Source organism: Peromyscus californicus, unplaced genomic scaffold (assembly GCF_007827085.1).
Source record: "Peromyscus californicus insignis strain IS unplaced genomic scaffold, ASM782708v3 Scaffold_5__1_contigs__length_169319896, whole genome shotgun sequence".
NCBI classification, from domain to species: domain Eukaryota; kingdom Metazoa; phylum Chordata; class Mammalia; order Rodentia; family Cricetidae; genus Peromyscus; species Peromyscus californicus.
This window is the reverse complement of record NW_026294573.1, coordinates 159204138-159229910: the sequence shown is the minus strand read 5'-3', so window position 1 is coordinate 159229910 and position 25773 is coordinate 159204138. Positions and strand designations below refer to the sequence as shown.

Here is a 25773-nt window from a genome sequence, read left to right as displayed (position 1 = left end):
ACAATTGCATGAATGAGTCTTCTCTACCCTAAAGCAAGAGACAAAACTATTTATCACAGTTCTGTGTTACTGCAATTGAATTGTCAGTGTAGTGGTTTGGAGATGCAGGACCTTGAAGAGGCATTTTAGGACATGAGGGCTCGACACTTACACATAGACTCATGTGGTTATCTCAGAAGTGGTTGATGTTGACATACTCTGTCCTTTGGTTCAGTCCTCAACCTTTCTCTCACATACTTTCTTATTATGTGATGCATGTGGCCATGTTATAATGCACCAAGAAGATCCACAGTAGGTGTAACTTCTCTTGGTCTTTGCAGCTCCCACTATTTTGAGAAATATATCTTATTTATAAACCACCTAGTCTGTGGTATTCTGTTTATCAGTTATTCAGACACCCAGGATATCTTCACCTGGCTCCAGTTTCTTCTCGTACTACCATGTCTGTCTTTTTGCCCCACTATTCTTCGCTATAGCTTCACTAGACCTCTTCCAGTTTCTAGAATATCTTAATCATAATGTTGCTTGGGACACATCTTTCTTCTCCTTCTGTATTATTTATTTATCCTTTTTATTAGTTAGGATTCCTCAGATAAATAGTTCCAATAGTGAATGTGTATGTGCATGCATGCATGAAGAGGCTTGTTATAAAAAGGCCTGACTTATGTGATTATAGACACAGAGAAGTCTCATATTCTGCAATAACAAGCTGGAGGCATGGGTGATATTCCAGTACAAAACTAAATAAATCAAGCAGGTCAGCTGATGGTGTAGCATTCAATACCAAGTCAAGTTCACACAAATGAGGGAACTTATTCATCTAGAAAATATTCATTCAGAGATGCTTCCTTAATCCACTGTTTGCCTTAGTCACTGGACCAGGGCCATCACAGTGAGGAGGCCAATATGCTTTACTCAGTCTACAGCTCAAGTGTTCATGTTATACAGACTACAGAAACAACCAGATGTAGTGCTGAAACAAAACGTATGAGTAAAACATGGTCCGCTGGTGTGGGCATACTGAACTATCATTGCCTCCTAGTTACATTGTGAATGCACCCCCCAGATATTTTACATGACCCCCAAGTCCTGAGCAGATTGCATTGTTAGTATCTCATATGGTCCCAGAGAATGTGTCCACCCCTTATCCCTGTGTAAGATTCTACACCCACTTCTGCTTGTCTTGTTCCTTCATGTCCTAGTAATTCCTAACCTAGGAGTTATGCGTTGGCACTTAGGAGGTGTTCAATAAGTGTTCATTGAATGCATGAGCTGTTCCATTAACCTTTAACTTGAATTCTTACTAACATTAAACAATATAATTATTTTGGCTTGATTGCTTGTGTAAAGCCAACATTTACTCCTGGCCAATTACCGTTGAATATATATGTAACAATATTCAACATTCTGGTTTCATTAACTTTCCTCTGGGATTTATACACTAAACCTGTTCAATTCAGGGTTTGGATATTTTATGCTGATTAAAGCTGTGGCTACCTTGTTAGAATTCTCTTTGTTGCGCTCCATGAGGGAAAAGGATGTTCAATTTAGCTGTCTCGAATTAGAAAGTAGAATATGAAAGGAAAAGATGCTTCCGAATAAAACTGCCTCAGAATAGGAAGCCAGTGCTGTCTGTCTTTGTCCTTAGTTACTGCCTGATGCCCAGAGTGTTAGAAAACCACCTGAAACAAATACAGCTCAGAAACTGCCAGGCAGGTGAATCCTGATATGATAGAAAAATTTTTTGAGTCATGTGATGCTCATTTTGTATGTGAGGGTAACTGTCTTCACAAAGGATTTTAAATAGATTATAGATGAGTTGACCCACCAAGTTGATGGCAGAGTAGATCTAAAATTAAACCCACTATATTTTTTCTTTTCATAGTTTCAGAACATCTGCAAATGTCTTTCAATCCCTGATCACATATCTCCCCTGCTCCTTTTTAAATTGTTTCTGCTATGCCAGGTATATGCTCTGTGTTTTGCATACACAATATTATTTTATTTGTCTTCATTTTCTTCTTGTTGTTGTGATAAACACCATGACCCAAACCGCCTTTGTGGAGGGAAGAGTTTATTTGGCTTGCAGGTTACAGTCCACCACAGAAGAAAGCCAAGGCAGGAACCAGGGCAGAGGAATGGTGCTTCCTGGTAGCTTAATTCATTTTCCTATACAACCGAGGACCCTGCCAACACATGCATAGGGGTGGTACCACCCACAGTGGGCTGGATCTTGCCACATCAACCATTAATCAAGATTAATGCCCCATAGGCCAATCTGATGGAAGTAATTCTTCACCTGAGGTTTCCTCTTCCTAGGAGACTCTTGTTAGTGTCAAGTTGACAAAACTAACCAGCACACCAGCTTAATAAGGTATTGCTTTGCTCAACTGAGGAGAGAAATCTAGTCTCATAAAATAGCAACATTTTCCCAAGCTATATAGCTATGATGTTTCAAAGCCTGCACTGGCTTCTGGGTTTATCTGGTATCAAAATCCAGTAGACGTAAAACTGTAGTTTTAAAACACCCAGAATTTGCCATGTCTATTTAAAAGGTAATTTATTTCTCCATGTCATCCACAGGATAAACATTCTTTTTTTTTTTTTTTTTTTTTTTTTTTGGCATTTGGATTTGCATGCAGTGTGCCACATTTAGCGGAGTGTGGCTTTTCCAGAAGGTGGTTCGAAGACTCTTTCTTGCTTTAGTTGCTCTGGGCTCCTTCCCAGCCTCTCTACCTACAAATGGGCATAGATACCAGGGCAGAGCTGGAATTCAGCACGGCTGCTTCAGAAGAATCTTTCCTGGTGTACTTAGAACTTCGTGGATTGCTGGAGGATTGATGATCAGAAGGCTGCTTGACTCTCCTTCATCTTTGAAAGTAAGATCTGGATGGCAACATGCAAATATAAAGTAGAGAGGTAACATTTACTTTATGTGTTGATGCCTGTCTGTATCAGTTATTTTCTTGTTGTAGTGATAAAAAAAATCTAAACTTGACAAAAGCAAAAACAACAACAAGGGAACAACAGCAACAAAAAATCTCAAGGAAGAAGGACTTATTTTGGCTCATGGTTGCGAAGAGGTCACAGGCCGTCGTGGGAAGGAAGATGGGGGAGTTCTCGGGCAGGAGCATGCAGCTGGGACACTTCACATTTAGGGAAGCCAGGGAACAGAGAGCAGGGTGTTTGGTGTGCCTCTCCCCTTCCTATTCAGTATAGGTCCCCAGCCCACACCTTGGTGGGTGTCACCCACCTTCAGGGTGTGTCTTCCCTCCTCAGTCCCACCTCTCTCGAGATGCCCTCAGAGACACACCAGAGGCATATATCAAGGTGAGTCCAAAACTAGAGCAATGAGCTGAACCATCACAGCGTCTTAGCCCTGTTCACTGCCATATATAAAGTGAGTTTATGCATTCACTATTATGTCTCAGTTTTAATACAGGTGCTGTCTTTCTACTAATATTCTAGAGACTTCCCTTCCTTCCTAGTCACTGATTCACTTTCATCTTACTGTATCGGCGGTGCTTTCCCCCTTCATTGCTATTTCCGCATTTTCCTTCTTCTCCAGGACTGACAGTATTCCCTTCTATTCTACGAAAAAAATAACAATATATATATATATATATATATATATTCAGACTTCTGATTTGCTTTTAGAGTTCATACTTTCTTTATTCATTAATGTAAAAACCTTAGAACATATGGTCATCTTAATTTCTCCCTATTGGCTGCTAAGCAATATAATTTGCTTTGTTAAAAGAATTTTAAAAATATTTGATTGATTTTTTAAAAAATGTAACTTGGAATATTTGCATAATTATATAAATTAACCCAGTAGCGGAAATTGATTTCACTATTTTAGAAACTCCAAATATTCACAGAAACACTTACATGCTCTCTTGTTATATTTTACATCTATAGAATTAAATTTTTATTTGTAGATAGTAGGATCATTTTTAATATTGTAAATCATTGGTCAATTTATAATTTGGTCTGATTTATAATGCAAGATTTGTTAAGTTGATCTTTACGATAAATTAAATTATAGTAGAAAGATATTTTTAATGAAAATGTTGATAATCAAAACAGTGTTTTCCGGTCATGATAGGGATGTTGCACATATGAGCTCACAGAGACTGAGGGTGCATGTACTAGACTTGTATCCGATCAAGCTAGCCCAAATTCCAGTATGAATGGGGGTCAGGTTTCTGAAATTCCTTCCCAAAGCTAAGGGGTTACTAGCAGTTAAAAGCTGTTAGGAAAGGAAGAGTTAGTTTTCTTCAGGGATACTACCCCTGGTAGGTTGCCATACTCTATGGATGTTTCTGCACCCACCCACATAAATGGGTTCAATGGGTTAAAAAAGAGCACATGAAACTGGGGCTGGGGGAATGCTTGAGGAATTTAGGAGGAATTTGGGGAGAAATAGATTGGATAAAATCACATTATATACATACATTAAATTCTCAAATGGTAAAAAAGAAATGAATTTAAATATAGGAAGGCCTGCTTATTTTTTCTCTTCATATGTTCTTAGTCAGCATACAAATACATATAAAGACACATGCAAATATTCATACCCACAAACACATACACACTACTCTGCCCACTTTAACCAATATCAATTTTCTTAGTAGTTTAACTAGTGGGATAAAGGAAAGAAATACTCTATTTATGGTAAGCATTTAAGAGAATCTTAAAGACTTGGTTCTGAGGAGTGGAAAACAATGCAAAACAGGGCAGCAAAGTATTAGATTATTTTAGCTCTGAGAAGCAGAAAAATATGTATTTAAATACTACTTCTTGTAAAGAGTTTTTGTCTCTGTCTTCTGTAAATTTGTATCCTTCATTTGTGAATGTTTATATAATATATCCAGTAAATAAGTTTTCTGGAAGTATTACTACTTTCAACAGATGTAGTTTTTAATTTTATTGCTCCACATTTACATTAGAGCTTAACGTGTTTGCCTGAATGTTTGGCAGAGGAAAATATTTGTTTAGCTTTATGATTTTTGTTTTAAGCTCTGCCAAAGCCTGTCATTGACAAACGTGAACTATTGTCCTTATTTTTCTGATTATTGTGCTGTTGAGAATATGGCAAAATATGCCTGCATATAAATTTGATGATGAAGATGCAAGTTCTATTTACAAAAATATGTGCTTTTTATTCTTAAGTCTACTAGATGAGGAAATGCAAACCATTATTTCATTTTTAATACTTCATTGTCATTTTTAAAACTACCATATTTGTTTCCAATTTTTCAATTTCTTTAGTAAGTAAATTGACTGCTTTCAGTTATCTACCATGAAAATTAAATTCAACTCCAATATTGCTTTATGGAGAAAACCTAATAACTTCTGAGTATTTAATTAACTCAGTTGTATAAGGGTTAACCATCAGATATATATCCAGGTCATCTAAGGCATATAATAGTCAAATGGTTGCTAGGCAACAGATACCAGGTTCAGCTGATGTGTGTATCTAGGCAAAGCTTATGATGTGAAAAGAAGAACAAATTACATGATACCTGCATTTTTGTTATTATGCTTTTGGAAAATAAAGTCGTATTTAGAAAAAAATCTTGACATTCATTATTCACAGCATCTTTTTTCTAAATGTCAGAATGATACCACTTGATAGTTAAGTGATAAGGGGACAGTAAATTAAAATGACAGATGACATTTCATTTCTTATATGGTCTTAGATATGGACCTTTTATATAATCATGTTTTTCTATCTTGTCTGAAATTAATTAGGTTTCCTAAATTCATTGTGATTGAAATGCAGCCACAAATCACTGTTAATTGAAATATAATTAATTTAAAATACACACATTTCCATGCTACTGACAACTGGAAATTAAAATGACTTATATGACATGATCTAGGCAAAACAACAAAACATTTAATTAGTGATAGAGATGATGTTGAGAGAGTAACTCTTGGAAATCTAGGATGAAACTTTTCCTTTGTGATGGTCATAAGTATTGCTGCCACATGTAGTCAGATTAATTTCTATTGTCACAGCAATATAACACAGAAGCATTGATATAATAAGAAATATAAAGTATCCAGCATGATGCCCATCCTATGGCTATACACTCAAATCATGTAGTATTTTTGTCTTTGATTTTAATAATTCTTAATTACTGACATACAGGGAGTAGGTGAGAACGTAGGTTTGGGGCAAATGTTATGCAAAGTAGATGAATCTAAGAAGCGATAACCAAAGCCATTTAGTAGAAGGCTAGGACACAAAAGTGTCACTTGGATATAAGTTTTAAAACATATTTTTAGGGCAAACTTGAAAGATCTGATTTTTATCCCTGTAGGCAGAGTTTCTCTGGGTCTCAGCAGCCTCTCCCAAATATCCAATCAGAGACTTAATATTAATTTTAGATGATCAGCCAATAGCTCAGCTTATTACTAACTAGCTCTTACAACTTAAATTAGCCCATTTATAATCATCTACATTCTGCCACATGGCATTACCTCTCGTTTATCTTGTGCCTCCTGTTTCCTCTCCATGTCTGACTGGTGACCCTCTGATTCTGTCCTTCTTCCCAGTGTCCTTAGTCAGGTTCTCCTACCCAACCTTATTCTGTCCAGCTATTGGCCAGTCAGCTGCTTTATTAAAGCAATCACAGTGACATACATTTACACAGTGTAAAGTAATATTCCACATTAACTCTTGTTGTCTAATTAAAAAGGAAGGTTTTAACTTTAACATAGTAAAATGATATACAACAAAAACAGTTATTAAGTAAGAATTACAGTTACAATATCCAGTCCATTTGTATTTGGCAAATTTAAAGAAAATTCTATTTCTCTTATCTTTGTGAGTCTAAAGTTTTGTACTTAATTTACCTTTTTATCATAACTAAGGAAAACATACAGTATAATAAGTTTAACTTTAATTTGTATCAATAAACCCAAATCCATACCAATGTAATATATTTTCAGATTAATAGTTTTTTTGTATTAAAATAGATTCAATAATCTACTCTTTTATCTCATAATTTCTATATAATAGCCCCCTTTTCTTCTTTAGAGAGAGATCTTTGAATTTAACTCTTTTATTTAGGTTTTTTCTTGTCTATGATCAATAATAGCTTGTAACCAACCCCCCTTGATTGATGGCAAACATCTACAACCATCTTTTGAGAATGTAGGCATTGTATCCAGACTGCTTCCAGTTGTTTGGGGCATTGGCATCTTTGGGGGACTCTGAAAAAATTCAGGATAATTATTAAGTCCTGGATGGAGTAGTTTGTGAGGCTAGACCATCTCAGCCAGCAGTCTTGAAGCTGTTCTGGACGCAAAACTCTGAGGAAACTGCAACAGTGGCATTTTGAGATGCTGGATCACCTGGGCCATTTGTTTTCATTGGTATCTCATCCCCTTGGTCTGAAAATGCATAAACTTTTAAAAGTAACATACATTTCTGCATTAGTACAAGTATAGACTGTGTGTTGCACACAAGTTAGCCAAAGATAATTTTTTGTTTAGTGTTTGAGCAGGTAAAATATATGTCACACATTTGTAGTTTTTCTAGGTTTACAACTTTATGTTTGTACTCAGGATTTTTTGTGGGGAGGACTTCCTTGATCAAACCAGATCCATATCAACCTGGAATGAAGACATAGCCTCTCATTTCCTGTGGAAATAAAAGCATAACCTCTCCTCCAAAGTAACATATTTTTGACTTCCATTTTAAAGGCAAGACATTTTTAAAATATATAGGTTAGTTTAATATAGCAGTTCCATAATCCAATGTCTCTTAATAGCCAAAAAATTTAAGGACAACACAGTAACATACAGGATAAAGTTTCTCTGTGTATTTTCTACCTTTAGGTGGCTGTTTTAAAATTTTATATTGCTTTACTCCCTTTCCAAGGACTTTACTTTATTATTTGAAAGCTATATATATATTTTTATGGCTGTCTATATCCTTTTTCTTTTCTCTCCCAAGGCTTTGTACATTTTTAAACATACTGTAACCCATTTAGATCTGTCATTATTAAGCATCTGTATTGATTTTTGATCACATGAAATGAGTCTTTTTTTTGTAGAACAATATTTTTATGAACATAGATGCAGAATTTCTCAATAAAATATTTCCTAGTTAAATACATGAACACACCAAAAAGTTTAGCCATGATCTTCAAGTTAGCTTCATCCTAGATTTGCAGGGATGACTGTTCCATATACATAAATAGACTGAAAGACAAAAACCGCATGATCATCTCATTAGATGCAGAGAAAACCTTTGACAAACTCCAATACCCCTTCATGATAAAATTCCTGAGGAGACTAGGAACAGAAGAGGCATACTTCAAAACCACGAAGGCAATTTAAAGTAAGCACAGCCAACACCAACCTAACTGAAGAGAAATTTAAAACATTTCCACTAAAATCAGGAACAAGACAAAGATGTCTACTCTTTTCATGACTATTCAATATAGTACTTGAAGTCTTAGCTAGAGTTATAAGAACTAAAGGAGATCAAGGAGAAAGAAATAGGAAAGAGAGAAGTCAAATTATCTTTATTTGCAGAAGATATGATTTTATACATAGAAGATCCTAATAACTCCACCAGGAAACATGTACGGCTGATATACACTTTCAGCAAAGTAGAAGAATACAAAATTAAAATAAAAATTCATTAGCTTTCTTATATACAAATAACAGACTGAGAATGAAATCAGGGGTGCAGTTGAAAGACTTGTATGATAGAAACTTTACTACACCAAAGAAAGAAATTGAAGAAGACACCAGAAGATGGAAGGATCTCCTATCCTGATGCATCAATAGAGTTGATATAGTGAAAATGGCTACCCTACCAAAAGGATCACATGAAGTGAATCTTAAACTGTTACATGAATCACCTGCATGACTCAGCTTAGCACATGGCATTGGTGGCTGGCTCCTCCCTCCACCCTGGATGCCCTGAGAGCTTAGCTTTATCAAGGAGGTATCAGTGGGAGTCACATTTATTGCCACAGATCTGGGATATTGTTGGGTCCATGCTGCCACCAAGCAGTATGCCATCTACTGCTCATAAACCCTTTTGAAGTGTTTGGTAGCAAGGCCTCTTAAAGAGTCATGTCTGTGTTTGCCCTTAGGAAAAGCCAGGAAGTTGCCTCTTAAAGGAGTCATGTAAACAGAGCCTACCTGAGTAAAGGTAGTTATGAAGAAGCCATATTTGACTCTGTTTTTGTGTGTTTGGACCCTCCCTTTTTTAAAAAGCTTTCTCAGGTTTTATGTGGATCCATGTTGCAGAAGTTTGGGCACCATTTGTAGGCAGTGTTTCTCTGTGTCTCAGCAGCTACTCCCAAATAACCAATCAGAGATTTTATATTAATTATAAATGCTCAGCCAATAGCTCAGGCTTGTTACAAACTTGCTCTTATAACTTAAATTAACCCATTTATATTAATTTGCATTCTGCCACATAGCATTTCCTCTCTTTCATCTTGCTCCTCCTATTTCCTCTCCATGTCTGGCTGGCAACTTCTCTGACTCCGCCCTTCTTCTTCCCAGTATATTTAGTCTGGTTCTCCTGCCTTATCCTGCCCACCTATTGGCCAGTCAGCTTCTTTATTAAACCAGTCACAATGGCATATATTTACACAGTGTAAAGGAATATTCCACATATCCCCAAACTAAGAATTGTGACAAAAGTCATTAAAATATGCTTTTTATTAGCTTAGTTTGTAGTAGAAAACATTTAAATAAAATTTCAACAAACTAAAATAATATATGTAATATATTTTTTGTAATCAGATATGATATATCACAAATTAAGAAAAATTTCAGTGAACATTTTATATTTAGGATTGGAGAACAAATCTCAATGGGAATTTGGTCAACTTTCTCTCTGGAAGTACGAGTTCATTCATGGTACTCTGATCTCCAATAGAAAGTATAACCCAGAGACTTCTGGTAAAATAAAGTATGCACAGAAGGTGAGACAGGTGTGGATTAATAGTGACAATGACTTAAAAGACAACTGAAAATAATACCATAAACATTTGTTTTCACAACTCAAGTCAAACCTCCTGTTTACATGTGTTTGAATTCTGGATTCATTTCATAGGGAAGATGTCAGTTGAGGGCTTGAAAATCAAGTCTAGTATTTATTGTTTAGGAATAGATCATCCAAATATCATGGTTTCATTGTTAGGAGAGAATATGGATATGTTGGTAATATCTATTCTGAAAATCATAAGAAAGTAAAAATACTTTAAATTATGAAGCAGTCATTTTTTTAAAGAAAAAATTATGCTTGTGTTTATTTTTTAAAACAAGTTTTTATAGATCTGACCATGTTCAAGAGCAAGCTAACACTGTTTGAAATAAAGAAAATACTGAACACTGTTGGCAGATTTTAGAAGCATTTAGCACATTAGGAAATAAGTACATAGACATTAAGAGTTGTTGAAAATTGAGACCAGTTTACTCTGAAGGGAATGCCCTTAAAGTTGCTACTCTTAAAATTGTTGTGCCCAGTTACACTTTCCTTTAGGACAGTCAGAGATGGAGGGGAATCCAGGTGCAAAACTAGTTCATTCATAAGGTTAAAAAAAAAGCAACTTTAAAGAGTTACTCTAAGTACTTGAATAATGACTTCTAGAGTGACTTTGGGAATTAGTCAAATGAGGGAACATTATAAATTACTTTTAGAGGTTTTCCACACTAAGGGATGCAAAATCAGTGGATGCAGATATGCAGAGGAGAATCTCACTATTAATTAACTTTGTGTTAATTGTAGTTATTTGCATTTTAATAATGAAACCTTTATTAGTATTTGGAGTATTTCTTGTCTTATAAGTTCCTTTGAGTGGTTTGAGCACTGTTTACCTTGTTTCTATAATCACATCTTCAGTAGAACATCCAAGATACTCTGCATCTGCATCTAAGAAATGATGATGACAGACTCATGAATCTTGAGGTGACATGGAGGAGAATAGTGGAGTTGTGCCTGGACAATTGAGTCATGACATTAACTCCAGGAAATTTACACTTTGATGAAACCATAATTTGGTCTTGAACCATACTTTTGCTGTCTGTATGGAAACACTTTGCTAGAGATTGTCAGCATCTTATATTGGCTAATAAACCAATTCAACAGTAGAACTTTAAGTCCAGGTTTTCAAACCTGACTTGGAATATTTCAGTGTGCAACAATATTGAGAATGGTCCAAAAAGATGGTTTGCTAAAGTATAAATGGGTGAACTAAGAAAAATGACTCAGGAGAAACAAACTGAAAGAAAAATCGTGATATAATAAAATTTGCTTATATTATATTTGATCATATTATAGTTACATTAGACAATGAGTATGAAGTATAATTAGAAGTTCTATTCCTGAAAAGCCTCTGTCATGAGACCAAGGCAAGAAACTCAAGATACTTCTTTACATAGTAGGAAACTGTACCTGGGAATTGGGGAAGACAGAGAATAGAGAAGACACTGTATTTATTAAGTGCCTAGTACTTGATAGACACAGTGCTGAGTACTGTGACAATATACATAATCCAGTGAAGTAGAAAGTGTCATTTGTAAACCAAGAAGAGGAAAGAGAAATTTCCAGAAGTTGTATAAGTTGTGAAAAAAAAATCTTAAACTGAAGGCCATTTGACACATCATTTGATGGACGCTGAGCCTTAGCTCATGTTATTTCCTTAGTTTTTATAAGACAAATACTTCTGAGTTAGGTATTCAGAAAATATCTAAGTGTATTTATTTTACTAAAAGACCATGCAGTGCTTGTGAAAAGGAACAAATGGTGCATATTGTTTAAATCATATTTCTTCCAACTTGTGTTTCCATATTTATTTTTGAATATGACAATAGTGAGAAAATGCACTTCATCCCTAACACACACACACACACACACACACACACACACACACACACACACACACACACAAACATACTTATGATAGTACCAAAATTTTTCTAAAGCTTAGCTGAGTGTCCTGAAAGAACATTCTTATATAATGCATTTTGTTGTATTATATTTGATTTGATTCAATTCAATTTCATTCTAATTAAATACCAGATCATGACATTCTATCATGAGTATAAAACAACTTATTTTTGACATAGCATTGATTTCACGACACAGGATGGTTCATGACTTTCCGTTTGTAATTTACTGACTACGTAGTATCAGGCAAATGCTTCTAGAAAAGTGTGTACTATAAACTATGAAGGTAGAATAAGGAAATAATTAATGAGAAAAAGTTAGGCAAAAATGGGGCAAATTAGGGTGCAATTCTGTGCCAGGTACAGAAAATAAACAGTGCAAAGGCTCAGCTGTGAAATGGGATTTATCGGCATGCTCAAGAGTAGAACACATGAGGGAACTCTGTGTGTTAGCAACTCAAGACCATGCAGACCATTCTAATGGCAACGTTTTTGAAGATCACCACTATTGGAGGAAGGTATGATCAGATTTGGTCCAGGCAGAAGTCAGCTTGAAGGCCTCTGAAAAACCCTAGGAGGAACAAGGACAGAAATCACAACATCTACGAAGCATCTGTTGTAGAGAACATAGGGGTCAGAGACATGGTAACTTAGAATAGGCTTGTCAAGGAAGGTTGGGAAGAGTTAGGGGGTAAAGAATAGTCTTGGAGGAGAATTAGGGGTCAAGACACATTTAGCAAACAAAAAGAGTTGGTGATAAGTTACTTAAGAAAATGAGGCAGTAGATAAGAGTGATGGTAAGGACCATAGTTGGAATAACCGCTCTTATTAGGATAGCTGCTTTGTCATACTTCCTTAGCAACTCATGTGAAATTTTGCTGTCATATTTTCTGAATGTAACACACATAAGAATATCATTCATCATTTATAGTATAGGCATTTGTAAAATAGGACCTCTTAGATTTATGAGTTAAAAATTGGCAAGGGTCATTTGATTCTGGTGGCTTGTCCCTTAATTCCAGAGGGTTATGTTAAAGACCTATCTGGGACACAGTTTCAGTTCATCGCCAGCCTAGCCAATTTAGTTAGAACTCTCTTAAGCAGAAGAGGGATGGGATATGCATTATTGGCTGAGTTCTGGTCTAGCATAGACAAAGACTTGGTTTCAACGTCTAGGACACCTTTCCAAATTGCTAAAAGTCAGTTCAAAAGAAGTGAAATAAAGAAAAATGGTAGTCTTGTGACCTGATCTGGTGGCACCCACCTCTAATTTCATAATTTGGGAGGAGATAGAAGGATGGCATCCTTGGATAGCTTGGACTTTTGAGATCATCCAGGGTTACATGGAATTGAGAGAGAGAGAGAGAGAGAGAGAGAGAGAGAGAGAGAGAGAGAGAGAGAGAGAGAGAGAGAGAGAAATAGACAAACAGACAGAGACAGACAGAGACACAGAGACACAGAGAGAGACAGGCTGTGGTTTGATGGTAGATATTAAAAGCTAGATATCTCAACCCACATCTGAAGATCTGAACTCAGAAGAATAGGATGGGTTATTGATAAAACATTTGGCTGTGTTCAATGATTAGATAAGATGAAATCAGGAGTGCTGAAGGAAGTCACTTGGGCAGATATTGATATAGTGAAAAAATAAGGTTTAGTCTGGAGTGTTGTCCAGTCTCTATATTTAATATCAAACTGAAAGAGTGGAGATGGAGCCTGAATGGAGTGGGCTGAAATGAAGATTTATATATAAATATGGGCAATAGGCCGTATGCAATCCCTCTATGAAATGAAGAATGTAATTATGAATAACATTTCCTTCTGGACTTAAAGATATTTTTTCATCAGTGGGAAACTCTGTGAGAGATGAACTCTATCATGGCAAATATAGGACTTAAAAAACTGTTCATGTACTTAATATATAATGAGATGAATTTAATAAGCATGTTTATAAGATAATGTTCCTATTTTTGAACAGGTAAAGTCTGCCAAGAATCAGAACATGTCCCTCAGGTGTGAAGATGTACTTCTCTGGCACACTGTCAAGTTTTGCTTTTCTATCACTATAAGAACATGCAAGTAAGAAAAGCCATGGAGTAATGCAGACACAAGAAGCCTCTTCTATAGCACAAAGCAAGTATTCTAGGAGTTAAGGGAGAAGGAGGCATTGGAGACCGGTCAATGGGAAGCAAGGAGAGAGCTTCCCTTGTTGCTGCCCGTGAGTGCCCTTCAGCCTTCCAGCTCTGCTCCCAAGCCAGCTGCTGCCCTGGGGAGATAGGACAGCTGTATCAGAATGGAGTAGAAACTGACGCTTTTCTCAGTTGCCTCCAACTGAAGTTTAGAAACGTGAAGATGTCATCACCTCTGTGATAGGGTAGATTTTTCAGGCTACAGCATATTCAGAAGAGAAAGATAGACATGAACACTTCCATACAGAAAGCCTCTTACGTGGGCCCAGAAGCATGCTGGGCCCATAATTCGGAGGTCGATGGATCATAAAGCCTCTCACTCTTAGGCAGCTTAGCCTGTGCACAGGAAAAGCTACATTTGCAGTTAGGAGATTTCTTTGAAATCATGAAAGCTTTTATTTAAATATAATTTTAATTAAAATATATATGTTTGTGCATTTCCGTGGGGGTGCATTATAGTAATTTGGCACATATATTCTATGTGTATTGATTAAATCAGGATATATGGGTATTCATTTTTAAAACATAAGTCATTTATTATGTATTGTTGTTTATTATGTATTGGGAAGTCCATCTTCTATATCATTTTGAAATATTTCATTTATTGTTTTAGTGCATCGTTACCTTTCTGGGGCACAGGAAAACAAAAGCGATCCCTCCTCCCTGCTTGCGTTTTTGTATCTCTCATTGACTTCTCACCTCCTGGTCTTCTTTCCCCCTAGGGGCCAGTATTATATCCAGTGTTTTCCCAAGACTGACCTACTACTTTCCACAAAGGAGTGAGAATATGTGGTACCTGTTTTTTTTCACATCACTTCTGTGTTCTTTTCTGTTCTCTTAAAACAAGAGAAAAGATAAGAAACAAGAAAGAGAACAAAGGAGCTCAGAGCCCCTTGAGGGCTCATGGGTAAGATGTAGCTGCCAGGTGATCATGATTTGGATCACCTCAGGCACGTGACTTTTCCTGCTCCTGCAACAGTTGTCTCAAGGAAAGGGCTGCAGAGACCCTGGCTGGGGGCTGGTCAAGGTAGGGCTAAAGGGCAGTGGCCACACTCTGTTGACTCTATTAGCAGGAATAGGGGATTAGGTCATGAATCTGTTTGCTAGACTGGAAGAACATGGAATTCAAACTGAAAATAAGTGTCTTAAGTTGTTTTTTTTTTAAATTTGTCTTTTATTTTTGAGATTACAATGCAATTATATCTTTTCTCCTGTTCTAAATAATCCCCTTGAGAGGAAGTATTCTATTAACTCAAAGGTCCTAATTCTTATCATGGGTATTTCTCTCCAAATCAAAGCATCTCACTTTCATCTTTTATTCCACAGAAATGCTTCATTGGCTGGGCAGAATTTATCTATAAGAAGTGTATTCATACACGAGGCTGGTTTCTTCAACTTCTTTTATGAAAGCGTTCAACAGTGATGGGATGAGAGATGAAAAATCCGAGGTTCGCCTTTTGTGTTTATTCTTCTGACTTTTCCATCTTCCTTTTATCCTCCCCTCAGTAAGTGTCTCCTCTGCTGGTGTCTTGTTCAAATATGCACCTCGACCCTTCCTTATCATCGTATTTTCTATGAGTACTGCTAAATGGAGGGGGGTGAGTAGGTAGGAAGAAAGGAGGCAGCCTGGTGAATTGTTAGTCCTAAGCAGGTAGGAAATAGATGTAGTGAAGTGGTTCAGAAATGAGATGGAGGTCAAGAAGGGTGACGCCTGAATATTTTACTTGTTTTAAATTGTTATTTATTGCTGGAGACCAGACTCAGAGCCTTGCACCTCCTACCTTAAATACCCTTGGTTTTTCAAGCTAGGCTTATTCTTTGTGATCCTCCTGCCTCTGACTCCTGACTGCTTAGATTACAAGCTTGTACCACCATTTTTGACAGGATGGTGAATGAACTAAATGCTTAGAGCTGAGAAGGTTTTGTAGATGACAATATCTAGAATCTGTTAAAAGGCATTGTTGGCAGAAATAGGACAGACAAGTGGACACCGAAAAGGATGGAGGTAGATTGGTTTATGTGATTTGTTATCAGCACTAACAGCTCTTCAGAGACCAGCACAAGGGTTCAAGTGGATGCCTGATTCGAGACACAACCCTTGACTTAGGATGGGAAAGAATCCAAGTGGCAGTGGCAGGAAGATTTCAAATGCCATTTTTGGTAGCGATGCCGATCAGCATAGAACAACGGGATCTAGGAAAACAAATGCATTACTTATGTTTTTTGCGTTTATTTATTTGTTTTCGTGTGTGTGTGTGTGTGTGTGTGTGTGTGTGTGTGTGTGTGTGTGTATGTGTGTGTGTGCGAAAGTGAGGGTCAGAGGACAACTTGCATGAGTTGGATGGACTCAGGTGGTCCAGCTTGGAGGCAAGTGCCTTAACTTGCAGAGCCATCCCACGGGTCCGAAGAGCAAATTTTTGTTACAGATGACTTTTCGAGGTGTGATACTACAAGGGGAAATGTATAGATACAAGATTACTAATGTAAATGATCTCTGAATGTGCATGCTATGATATAGCCTGGAAATCTTGTCACTTGTCCCAAAGTGTTACCTTGACATGCAGCAAATGTCTTCATTTACACATAGTTAGGAGAAAGAGGTAGAGGAGCATATAGGAAGCAACTGGGACAAAGACACTGAACTGTCCTTCCCCTCCTCTCCTCTTAGCTCCAGCCTGGTAGCATAGCAGTTGATGTTACCATTGTTACATTCGACAGCCTTTTCTGCTCTTCGCCACCATTTTGTAGAACAGAATGCAAGAATGTAGTAGTGAGTGTGATTGTTAGTTACTGACAGTGTTTCTTATAGTTTGAATACTATTACTTAATATAAAATTTAATATTAAAATATCATTAAACAAATAGGCTTTGCTACAGGCAATTCCAAATCTCTCATCCTTGGATGTGAAGTGCGTGAAGGTTCTTTAATATTTGAGTGGAATGAAGAGAGATATAGAAAATTCCTGGAATGAAGAGAGATGTAGGAAATTCCGTCTTGAATGTAACCTGGCTGAGTGTTTCAAATTTATTGTTTAGTTGTGATTAACTAGTTAAGAAGTTGATTTAATTAGTTGTTGCTTTAATTACTGAGGGTAAGTGGATAAATAATTTTTGAAATTTCTAAGGCTACTTTGTATGAGTAGATTTTTATCTATAACTAAATCTACTTACATGAAAGATGAATTACTTCAACTTTCTTTTCATTAGAGATGTCAGAATTGATATGTTGCTGAAGCTTATTAAACCAGTGTACAAAAGCATTATCCCACAGCATTGATACTCTCTAAATATAGTTCTACATCTGCAAATCTGTCTTTAAAATACACCCACATAAACCAAAATATGCTAATGAATTTCAGAATTATCATGTGGTTTCTTTATTTACAATCATGAGAACTTTTCTGTTACCAGAAATTATACCTTATTACATGGCTTATTTTTCTTTAATGCTAAAGGTGTTACCTAATTGCACTGTAATTACACATAATTTATCAAATAGAAATAAAGACAAAACCAGTAATCAGAGACTCTTCCTCCATTTACAGACACTGTGTGAAGGTATGTCATGTAATTAGTTTACCAATGTTTACTCCAGAACAAGTAGAATAAATTGTCATCATTTTGCCTTTCATCATCTGACAGCATGCTTGGAATTCATTTGCATAACTTTACAATGGAAGTCATTACCTCATCAGAGATCTAGTGTTCTATAATATAGAGAATATAGCAAGAGAAAGTAAGCTTACCAAGAGGATAGAGGCAAGAAGATGCACTGGTTGTTGGAGGAAAAGTTCTACTTCTATTCTTTTTGAGTGGAGCAGCAAGGTCTCTTGTTATCCCAAGTCCAGTGAGTCTCCAAGAAGATGCATTCTAGTCTATGAGAGTGCTGAGACAGGACTTGGGAGGGGAAAGGTCAAAACACAGAGCTGGAAACATGCTTTCTCACCATCCAAAACAATAGTAAGAGTTAAGTGGGAGCAATCAAGTCTAGACATCTTGACAGTTGCTTACTGTATGCTGTTTTCCTGCTTCTGATGGCATGAGGAGGCAGAAGGATGTGGGAGAGGAAGGGGTGCTTCCTTTTGCTCTCGAATCTTATTGCCCATAGTAAATATGTCCACATTTGTTCTTTTAACAAGATCATCACATTCATCTGGACCACAGATGTTTAATGTAAGATTCCCAACCAGTGACCAAGTGTCTGAGTTTATGATATGGAAGGCATTGCTTCCTAATTTATCCACATCTCCAACTCAATCCTTTTTACATTCTTGTGTTGCTGGACTCATGTTCCCCTCTGAACACACTTCTTGTGCTTAAGTACTAAGTATTGGGGTCAGACACACTGAAAAATTGTTCATGTGTTTTGTTTTGTTTTTTTCCTGAGGATCTGCTCACATATTCCTGGTGGCTGGGAAGTCGTTGTTGTCTGAATTCTGGAAGCCCTGGAGCACTGGTGCACCTGTGAGTCTGAAGCCTGAGAAAGAGGAGGTCGTTGTATGCACCACAGTCTCAGGGCAAGCTATGGTAGATGAGCTCAAGCACTGATACAGAAAACAATGCAAAACAGGGATGTGTTTTTCCTTTGAGTTTGTTTCATGAAGGTACTCCAGGGATTTGATAGTGCCCACCCACAATGAGGCAAACCAATGGCTTTCTCAGGCCACTGAGTCAAGTACTATTTTTTTACAACACACTGTCACAGACACACCCACAAATTCGGTTTATTTGAACAAGGACAAGACAGTCAAATTGATGTAAAATGAATGAATATATCTTATTTATATTTGCTTCTCCAGTAGAGGTTTCTGTCCCATTCCAAAGCCCATTCTGTGTAACTTTAGGGTTTTCCAATCTTATTCAGTCTAATTATTCTCTATTTAAAGCATTTATAAAATGGGCATTTCTTTATGAGACATAACAATGATTTTGTATGGGGCCTTACATATTTTCATAAAATGACTTTGCCAAAGAGAAAGGGGAGGAGGTATAATATCTAGAAAGAAATTCAAATTGGGTCTAGTTCATATCATGCCCTAGTACATGTTCACATATGTGTTTTAAATTAGATTTATTAATTTTATTTTATATGGAGTGTCTTGCCTGCATGTATGTGTGTGCATGGTGTGTGCACCATGGAGGTCAAAAGAGGGCATCAAAAACTGTGTTGCCATGGAACTGGAGTTTGGATAGTTGGGAACCACCATGTGGGTGCTGGGAATTGGGCCCAGGTCCTCTGCAAGAGCAAGAGGTGCTCTTAACTGCTGGGCCATGTCTCCAGCCCCCTCATATATGTATTTAATGTTTAAATATATGTTATGTATTTACTGAAAATAGGTACCAGGTATTCTTATCTGACTTCTAACCTACCATTTATTTGCTTGGTTATAGTCAATTTAATACCCAACCCATAACTAACACTGTAAAAAGGCTTTTAAACCTTTAATTCCCAATCAGTTGTTTTAAAGTTTTCTCCAAGAAAATGCTCTGTTCAAAATTTTAACATAGTAAACTGTTGCAGAACTGGACACAATATTTCTTAGATCATGATAGTGATAAGGACTGATCACTAAGTATTCCTACTACCTTATCAGTCAATGTTGTATAACTTTGGGGCAGAGATGTCAGATACAAATGAAGAGTTAAGAAAGTATTTATCTGTCTATACAGTGTATTTATGCCTAGGGCAGGAAAAATTAACATTTTTGATCTCCTGTTATCAGATGTTTATTTCCTCAAAGGAATATGAATTAATAGATGCTTATCCTGCTTTTAAATATTGTAACTAAGTTTGTAGTTGTTGGCTTGGGGAATGAGGAATCTGTAATGTTGCTCTGTCTGACAGGGAGCTGTTAGCTGCCTGTGTTTTGTAGGGAGAAGTGTTTTTTCCTTGTGTATATTGATCAGAAATATATAGAAGAAATTGTAATGAAAATCAGTATGTATATAAATTTTATAATCAAAATTTTCCAGTCTATACTTTATGTTTCCTAAATCATATACTTGTAAAGAAACCAGTCTGTGAGTTTTTATGGTATAAATCCCAAGAAAACCTATGTAAATTCATGTGTAAAATATGTATCGCAAGGTAATATATTAGACTGATATCTACAACATACATCCTTATGAAGTTAGTCTTAGGATATGATTATTGGAATTCTGCAAATATTTTTATTTAAGCTTTATTATTAAAAATCACTCAATAATAAACATTTTGGTGTGTGATTTAAATAATATTTCTTTTATTTTTTCAGATTAGAATATATTTACATAATTTCCCCCTTCCCTTTCCTTTCTCTAAACCCACCCATATCCATTTCTTTATCCTTTTCAAATTTATGGCATCTTTTTTCATTAATTGTTATTACATACATATATGAATGTTCCCCGGGGCCAGACCCGACAGTTGACAGGTCCCAGACAGGTAAGGAGTTGGCGAGGCAAGGATGAGCCAGGCATTGATGGTCAGGAGAATCTTGCAGCCTGATGACTAGCAGCCAGAGTATTTCTTTATTTATGCAGAATTCAGTAAGCAGGGATAGATTCATGTTGTTCCAAAACATAGATCATAACATTGTTTGGGGACATGTGTTTCATTTCCTCTTGCATATCTTTTAGTCATCATTGATAAACTGTGACAGAACAGAGTTATCTTTTATAATCATTTTCCCTCGAGTTTGATCATCATTGATTAACAGTTATCTATTCTAACCATTTTTACTCATTAACCCCATAACCCAATTTCTTAAGAATCTAGAGGTACATGACAGCCTGCCTGTTTTCAGGCAAATAGTTTTTGTGGCTTCAAGGATGCTTGACCAAAACAAAATCTCCAAGTCAGCCCAGGCAGATTGCCATGTCCCAAGGAGTGTATTATTAACTCTTAATGATCAGCGTGCCCAAGAAGAATCCTCAGGCCAAAGCTGCTACAGTTATTATTCAAATTCTGACACAATACAATGTTTACATTTTATATCTTTATATAATATGTTTATATGTCTAATCCTGACATTCTTTCATTCTTTGGTCATATGACATCACAGCTGCTCTGCATGTGTTAGTTAGAAAGGGAAGCCCTGACATCTCATTCTTTTATCATCTTTCTACATTATATTTTACTCATCAATATAAGCCCCTGTGGAGGTCAGAGGTAACTTCACCTATTCTAACTTCATTGCTATATAGGCCAAGTAGTTCCCTGAGTGTATAGTGGGAAGAGGCTTGCAATCTGATCTGTGGCCAACTCCTCTAGCCCACCGAATCTTGTTGACCTTTTTAAGTTTACTTCATTTTGATTATTTTGTTCCTGAATAAGTACAGGGACAAATGTTTCAAGAATATCTCCTAGACTCATAAAGAGACCTCTGGCTTCTTTATCTGTGTCACAAGCTCTAAGGTGTAAGGAAGACCTTCAAGTAGATAAGGATATCTCCCTAATAGCGGGAAGGGGAAGTATGTTCAGGACTTTCTTGGGGAAGCTTAGAAGCAGTACTCCTGGGAGAAGACATAAATAATTCATAAAAACTTCCATCAGTACAATATCCCCAAATTGTACAAATATTAAAAGTTCCCCCAAATATGCAACAGGAAGAGATCAAAACCAAAAGTGGCATGGTAGACATCCTGCAGCTCAGCTTTGCTGGATCTTTGTAAAGCAGTTGTGCTGGCTTTATGACTTCTACTGTTCCCATCAGGTATGACTGTGCCATGAGTGTACATATAAATATATAATCTATACAATTATTTTATGTAAATATATATATATATTCCTAAATACCTAAATACAACCTTCTTAACATGTATAATGTAACTTGTATATGTTTTCAGAGCTGACCATTTGCTATTGGACAACGAGTTGATATGCTCTTACCTGGGAAAGACTTTTGATGTATGATTTAAATTTTTTTAAATTCCTAGTTTTATTAAAATTCTCCATGATCATTTCATTGCTTATCATCAGTAAGACTGGAAGGAAGAAAAAAAAAATCCTATGTTCTTCCTGGTCTCAGTATGGACTTCTATCTAGTGGAATTTTGTGTCAGTTATGTCTGGTTTGATAAACCTTCTCCTTTGCTATTGTTAAACAAAATTATTTGTGTACTTTGATATTAATCATATAATTGTTATTTCACTTTTTTCTGATCAGAAGAAGATTGTGACTGATGATATGGGGGCATTGCTAGGGTAAACAGATTCTAGGGCATGACAACCAGGATAACATCAAAACTCACAGAGGAATTAAATCTTCATGTTTTGTAGGACTTAAAGAAGATACAAAGATATTACTATGGAAAAAGTAATTTTCCCAGTGTTTAAAAAATTATTGTCTTTTAAAGAATTTTACCCTTTCATATATAGGTTAATATGCCTACATAGGAAATATCTTTCCTTTTAGTATTCATGCTCTGGTTTTTGACACTTTTTTTTTCAGGAACAGAGAGAAATAACTGTGCCTCATTTTCAGCTTGTCTTTTGGCTTAGAAATGCTGTGTACATTACAAACTTGAGCCCCCAATGGTTACAGGTCAAGTTCCCTAGTAAGAATCGCTGTGAAGAGGCTGCAAGGAGTTGGATGGAGGGATTCCTGCTCTCTCTTCCTTCTAGAAGACAGGTCATAGGAATAAGTTCCTTTTCATTTTCATTAATGTCCAGAACAACTTGCAGGCTTCTTCATGCTGTGAGTCCTCCAGCAGAGAAGTAGGAGACAGAATGATTGTTACACAGGGTGCCATTTCCCTTTAGCTCTGCTCAGTACCTCATTCATTCCAGGAGCAAAAACTATACTATTATTATTATTATTATTATTATTGTTGTTATTTTTAGAAAACCCAGAACTAATATAACTGGCTGGAATGAGAACTGGAGGTTTAACTTACTTCTCACGCATCTCTGTCTCCAATTTGGAGCCAAGGTTAAAGTCACCCAGCGCTTATCATGTCATTTGAGGCTGTCTCTATGCAGTAGAAACTGCCTCATAAGCAGTTTTGCTCACAGGAAAAACACAGGCTGTATAAATTGCTGGCTCAATCTTTTTTTGTGATATGATTATAAAATGAGAACTCTGGATTTATTTCTTACCTCTTCTACACCAAGGAAACTTAAGGAATAAAAGCTATCTTATGGAGTCTGTTGTGTGCAGCAGGAAGCTTGCTTCCTGGTCTCGGATTCTTGGATGTGACTAAGGGAGACAATGAACATGTGCTCAGTGTTCTCTTTAATACCCAGGTTTTCTCTCCCAGATACCTTTCATGCTTTGTTTGCATCAGTTTATCCATTCTGTTGTCAAGTCATTTTACTTAAATTTTCTTTTAGATACATTTTTAAAGTTTTACTTATGTGTATATGTCTATGTGTTAGTATATGCACATTTATGCTTATGCCAGCATAGGCCAGAGAGGGCAGCAGATACTCTTGGACTGGAGTTACAGGTGGCTATCAGCTTCTGAACATGGGAACAAGACTTATCCTCTATAGGAGCAGCAAGAACTTCTAACTGCTGAGCCATCTCTACAGTCCCTAAAATCCTTTAACTTTAAGGTTTTAAAAAAACTTTTCATCTCCTAAAATTTATTCATTATTTTTATGGCACAATATAATGTTTTAATATCTATCTATATATCATGAGATAATTTACCACAGTCAAGCAAATTTTCCTGCCTATTACCTTTCATAGGGACCTCTGTATGTATTGGGAGTTCTTTACTACTTTTAAGCACATTTACCAAATATAAAGCAGAATTAAACAACAGCTCAAATGTTGTAAAGTAATTCTACCTACTTATTCCTTGTGCACAGCTACAGTGTGTACTCATGCAAATTCGTTTGTATTGTTGGAATGGGGTTTTCTCCTTTTAATGACTGAATAACATTGATCTCTTTCTCCCTCCCTCCCTCTCTCTCTCTCTCTCTCCCCCCCTCCACTCTCTGTGTGAGTGTGTTTCTGTATGTGATTTTCCATCTCTAATGGATATTTCTGTTATTTCCATTTCTTGCTTTGTGTGAACAGTGTAATAAACACAAGAGGGCATACATCTCTACAGAAGACTGATGTCATCTTCTTTGGATATGTTATACTCAGTACATAGATTGATGGACACGTCAAAATGGAAAGCTACCCTATTGGAAAATTAAAGATGGCAAACTGTTCATAGTATGGTACAGAGAGAGTTCACAGATAAACCAAAGCATAGAAAAACCAACTAATTTTCAATAAGGCCACCAAAAGGTTACAATGGGTGTGCCACATTTTCAATACACGGGGTGGGGAGAATTAAAATCTGGAGTTAAAGAGATTGGACCCTTATATTAAACACACACACACACACACACACACACACACACACACACACACACACCATCAACCCAAAGTTAATCTTAAGACCTAAACGTGTGTCTGGAAGTGACCAAGCTAAAATAAAGTCAACAACCAAAGAAGAAACAAAGCAGGAAACAGGAGAAAGTGAACACTCTGTAATAGTTGGTGTCACAACAGCAACCAAAATAGACACAAGCAATTATGTCAAGCTGGAAGACTTCTGCAGTGCACAGAAAAATAAGAAAATTAAAAAAATAATCCATGAAGCAAGAGAAAACACCCACAAATTGCATTACACATCAGATCGGGCACATCTGATTGGAAATTCACTAATGAGAATCTATACGAAAACAACAGAAAGCCAGATTTTGTGACACTGTCTGCGATTGCAGCACTTGAGAAGCTGAGACAGGAGGATTGTGAGTAAAAGTTCATCTGGGCTGCTGGGTGAGACTGTTTCAACAACCGAACTGAGGGGGAAAAGGAAAGAAGAAACACGACTTGACAGAATGATGACCAATGAGCAGTTATGAAGTGGGCCAAGAAGCTTACACACATTTTCCTAAGACAACTATAAAATATCCAATAGGCATGTAAAAAGGTGATTGACTTCATTAATCACTGCCGAAAGTCAAGTTGAAAAGAAGCACAAGATGCCTCCCGTCTCATTCTTTTCTCTGTTGTGGAATTGGTGCCAATGGGCTTCAAATGTCCTCAGTCATTGGTAGGCGCCGGGACAACGGAGGGTGAACGTGCTCTCCACTTATGGTCATAAATGAGAGTAAGACTCCCTTTTATAGAAAGATGCTCTTTTAAATACGCTTGGCACTTGCATAGTGATTAAAAATACAGATGTTTACTTGAAGAGAGGCTCCATTTAAAAACCAGTTGTGTGATACACCATCCTATTGTTAACTGAGTGTTTAATCAGTTACCATGAAAGATCATGTAAGATTAATACGGAATATTGAATGCATTCCACGTTGAGTGCTTAACTGAACAGAAATAACTATGCTCTTAAGTAATATAGGAAAATGTCAACAGAGAAATGACTGCATGACAAAGTAACATGGGTTATTTATTTTGTATTTGTAGGAGCATCATCTCATTGTCAAATGGTGATTGAAGCTCTCTATGTTATGGGCAATGATATTTCAAGCTATAATTAGAAAAATCTTCTCATATTAAATATAGTGAGAAATAGCTGTTCAATGTAATATGTATGCTATTTTTATTTTATTGTGGAAAGAGTATGCTTAGATAATGTATTTTCAATTTCTATATGCCTATGCAGGGTGCAAGGTTTTATTAATAGAAACCAATCTTGAATCTGTT

General features: G+C 36.4%; 1 long non-coding RNA gene across 3 annotated transcripts in view; it reads left to right on the top strand.

Moving 5' to 3' along the window:
* The window catches only part of LOC128097616 (uncharacterized), a 113007-nt gene extending 92680 nt beyond the window's left edge, over positions 1 to 20327 (top strand). For 2 of the 3 annotated variants that reach the window (XR_008213915.1, XR_008213916.1), the window contains exons 2-4: positions 2643 to 2919; positions 13913 to 15628; positions 18511 to 20327. This is a non-coding gene — a long non-coding RNA (uncharacterized LOC128097616). The remainder of the gene's footprint in view (positions 1 to 2642; positions 2920 to 13912; positions 15629 to 18510) is intronic. The other variant, XR_008213917.1, reaches the window with a different exon arrangement.
* Positions 20328 to 25773: the final 5446 nt, after the last annotated feature.